Raw genomic sequence first — 4,901 nt, 5'->3', positions numbered from 1 at the left:
GGCGGTGGTGCGGCGGCGTCCGGCGGCGGCGGCGGCGGCTTGGGGCGGCGGCGGCTTGGGGCAGCTAGGGTTAGGGTTTCGATGCGGGGTGGGATTACGGGCTCGGGGCGGCTCCTTATAAAGGCCGGCCGGACAGAGTCCTGGCCGAATACGGCCCAAAGTCGGTTGTGCGTTTTTTTAATTATTACATGGAGAAAAACAAAAAAAATACAAAACGGACCCCAAAAATCCCCAAATAAATTTTCCCCGACTTCTAAAATCAAGCGGAACGGGATGGACATTTATTTTGGGCCTAAATGCAATTTTGAAAAACGCGCATTTTTCCTAAATTCAAATAAAATAGCAAATAACTCCAAAATAAAATCTTATTTGATTTTTTGTTAGATCCTCAATATTTCTTTATTTTGGGAAAGTCATTTTATTCCCTCTCTCGTATTTTTATAATAGAAATAATTGAAGATAAAATAAATAAAATCAAATGATCCTATTTTCAAAATTTGAGAAAACTCAAATATGAAAATAACGAAATCCCCAACTCTCTCCGAGGGTCCTTGAGTTGCGTAGAATTTCTAGGATCAAACCAAAAGCAAAAGAATATGATATGTAGTGATGATCTAATGTATAACATTCCAAATTGAAAATTTGGGATGTTATAAACCTACCCCCTTAAGATGAATCTCGCCCTCGAGATTCGGGTTGGCTAGAAAATAGGTGAGGGTGGTCCTTTAGCAGTTCTTCCTCTTGCTCCCAGGTGGCCTCATCTTCGGTGTGGTGGCTCCACTGAACTTTGCAAAACTTGATAACCTTGCTGCGGGTGACTCGGCTGGCATACTCAAGAATCTTGACTGGTTTCTCCTCATAGGTCAAATCACTGTCCTACTGAATCACTTCCAGCGGCACTGTATCTTTCAGCGGTATATCAGCCATCTCTGCGTGGCACTTCTTCAACTGGGAAACGCGGAATACATCGTGAACTCCTGACAATTCTTCGGGAAATTCCAACTTGTAGGCTACTTCTCCCATACGCTCCAAAATCTTGTATGGTCCTACAAAACGTGGCGCTAACTTTCCCTTAACTCCAAAACGCTTGACTCCTCGAAGTGGAGATACTCGAAGATAAACTCGGTCTCCGACTTCATAAACTGTCTCCTTGCGTTTAGAATCTGCGTAGCTCTTCTGCCTAGACTGGGCTACCTTGATCCTATCGCGAATGAATTTCACCTTCTGTTCAGACTCCTTAATCAAATCCGGTCCAAATAACTAGCGGTCTCCAACTTCATCCCACGACAATGGGGTCCTGCACCTCCTTCCATACAAGGCTTCGAAAGGGGCCATCTTCAAACTAGATTGATAACTGTTGTTGTAAGAGAACTCTGCATACGGCAAATTGTCGTCCCAACTAGATCCATAATCTAGCGCACAAGCTCTCAGTATATCCTCCAGAATCTGGTTGACTCTCTCGGTCTGTCCATCTGTCTGCGGATGAAAAGTTGTACTAAACTCTAGCCTGGTACCCAAAGTTTCATGCAACTGATTCCAGAACTTTGAGGTAAACTGGGTTCCTCTATCTGATACAATACTCTTTGGAACTCCATGCAGAGATACGATCCTGGTCATGTATATCTTTGCCAACTTAGCACTGGTGTAGGTAGTCTTCACTAGGATGAAATGAGCTACCTTTGTCAAACGATCGACTACTACCCAAATCGAGTCATAGCCTGAACGCGTTCTGGGAAATCCTGTAATAAAATCCATACCTAGCTTATCCCACTTCCATTCAGGTATCGGCAATGGCTGTAACAATCCTGCTGGCTTCTGATGCTCTGCCTTTACTCTTTGACATACATCACAAATTGCTACATACTCCGCAATATCCTTCTTCATTCCGGTCCACCAGAAAGTATCCTTCAAATCCAAATACATCTTGGTATTTCCTGGATGAATCGAATATGGTGAATCATGGGCCTCCTGCAGAATTAACTTCCTGATCTCCGGGTCATTGTGCTCATCCTCACGAAATCCTTTAACTTTTCCTTTGCCCATCTTCTCCTTTATAGAGGCAATCTCCTTGTCAGCCTTCTAAGCTTCTCTGATCTTATCCATCAAAGTAGACTGAATCTCCAATGCTGCTACATATCCTCTCAGAACTATCTCCAAACATAGCTCATGAAGGTCCTCGGCTAACTCCTTCGGTAAATCTCCCGTCATTAGTGTGTTGACATGGCTTTTACGGCTCAGCGCATCGGCTACTACGTTAGCCTTTCCGGGGTGATAATGCAATCTCATATCATAATCCTTGATGAGGTCTAACCATCTTCTTTGCCTGAGATTTAGCTCCTTCTGTGTGAAAATGTACTTCAAACTCTTGTGATCCATGTACACTTCACAATGGTTTCCAATGAGAAAATGTCTCCAAGTCTTTAATGCATGCACTATGGCTGCTAACTCCAAATCATGCGTGGCATAATTCAACTCATGAGGCTTAAGCTGTCGTGAGGCATATGAAACAACTCTTCCCTCCTGCATAAGCACTGCTCCAAGTACTCGACGCGAAGCGTTGTGATACACCTCATAATCCTTGTTCTGATCCGGCAAAATCAACACTGGTGATGTAACCAAACGTTTCTTCAACTCCTAGAAACTGGCCTCACACTCCTCAGTCCATATGAACTTGGTATCCTTTTTCAGCAACTCCGTCATAGGCTTCGCAATCTTCGAGAAATTTTCAATGAATCTCCGGTAGTATCCTGCAAGTCCGAGAAAACTCCGGATTTCTCCAACTGTTGTTGGGGCTTCCCAATTTGTCATAGTGTCAACCTTGGTGGGATCTACTGCTATACCTTCTACGGATATAACGTGTCCGAGGAATCCAACTTCCTTCAACCAAAACTCACATTTGCTAAACTTGGCATATAACTAATGTTCTCTAAGCTTCCCAAGTACCAAACGCAAATGCTCCTTATGCTCCTCTTCATTCTTCGAGTAAACCAGAATATCATCAATGAACACTACGACGAACTTATCCAAAAACTCCATAAACACTTTATTCATCATGTTCATAAAATAGGCAGGTGCGTTAGTCAGACCAAATGACATAACGGTATACTCGTACAACCCATACCTGGTGGTAAAAGCCATCTTAGGTATATCATGTTCTCGAATCTTCAACTGATGGTATCCTGATCACAGATCGATCTTGGAAAATACCTTAGCTCCTTGCAATCGATCAAACAGATCATTGATCATCGGTAGTGGGTACTTGTTCTTGATTGTTACTTCATTCAATCCTCGATAATCAACAACCATCCTTAACGATCCATCCTTCTTTTCCACTAGAAGTACTAGCGATCCCCAAGGCGAAGAACTTGGGCGAATATAACCTTTATCCAGTAACTCCTTAATCTGCTTCTTAATCTCCTCCAAATCCTTTACGGGCATCCTATATGGTCTCTTAGATATTGGCCCTGTGCCTGGCAAAAGCTCAGTCAAAAACTCAATGTCTCTATCCGGTGGCATGCCTGGCAACTCCTCTGGAAATACATCAGGAAAATCCTTTACCACTGGTACTTCCTCCTATACAACTCCTGTTAGGGAATTTACTTGAGTCCTCTTAGGCATATGTCGGGATACATACTTGATCCTTCTTCCTTCTGGGGTGGTAAGCAAAATCGATTTACTGGTGCAATCGATGTTTCCTCCATACATCGACAACCAATCCATACCCAGAATTACATCCAAACCTCGTGATTCCAAAATGATCAAATATGAGGGAAACACGTGCCTACCTATACTCAATGGCACTTGAAAACACCCTCGGCTGGCTATACTCCGCTCCTGGTGAGCTTACTAGCATAGGTGTTCTAAGAACCTTAGTGGGCAGGTTATACTTATCCACATATCCCCTTGATATGTATGAATGCGATGCACCAGTATCAAAAAGAACGATTAGTAAAAGACTTAACCAAAAACTTACCGATTACTGCATCCGGCTGCTCTTCAACCTCCTCCACATTAACGTGGTTCACCTGTCCCCTATTGAAAGGGTTCGGCTTCTTCCCAGAGCTTCCATTGCCATTCCCATTCTGGGATTCAGGACATTCATTGGCATAATGTCCGGTCTTCTGGCACTTAAAGCAAGTGACTTGGCTCAGGTCTCTCTTGGCTGGGGTTGATGGGTTGGTACGGTTCTGGCCGTTGCTTCCTCCAGTCTCATTACCATTCTTGGGGCCATTATGATTATGCGAACTTCCTCCTCCATGAGTATGCTGAAAAGGTCCTCCCAGTTTAGGGGCAAAACGTGGCTTCTGCTGAGCTCCAAAACTGTAGTTGCCTTGTCCATACTTCCTCTTGCGGTTCTCAATCTGCTGTTGCTTCCCTTCAATCATAAGAGCACGATCTACCAACTCCTGGTAGTTGTTGAAGATTGCTACCATCAACTGCATGCTCAACTCATCATTCAGTCCTTCCAGAAACTTCTCCTGCTTAGCTGCATCCGTAGAAACGTCATCTGGGGCATAACGTGCTAGCTTACTAAAGTCATCCACATACTGGCCAACTGTCCGTCCTCCTTGGCGCAAGTTGCGAAACTCACACTTCTTCATGGCCATAGCTCCTGCTGAAACATGGGCAGTACGGAAAGCCTGCTGAAACTGGTCCCATGTGACAGTGTCGATAGGGTAAGTGGCTGTGAAATTCTCCCACCATGATGCTGCGGGTCCATCCAACTGATGTGCGGAAAACTTCACCTTTTCCGCATCCATGCATCCTGCCGTGGTCAACTCCCTTGCTGTCTTACGGAGCCAATCATCTGCTACTATAGGCTCGGTGCTACTGGAGAACACCGGCGGATTCAGCCTAAGAAAACGGGTTAAGTGATCAACAGGTGGTGGTGGTGGTGGTGG

Source organism: Triticum dicoccoides, chromosome 2A (assembly GCF_002162155.2).
Source record: "Triticum dicoccoides isolate Atlit2015 ecotype Zavitan chromosome 2A, WEW_v2.0, whole genome shotgun sequence".
NCBI classification, from domain to species: Eukaryota; Viridiplantae; Streptophyta; class Magnoliopsida; order Poales; family Poaceae; genus Triticum; species Triticum dicoccoides.
This window is presented reverse-complemented; position numbering follows the sequence as displayed.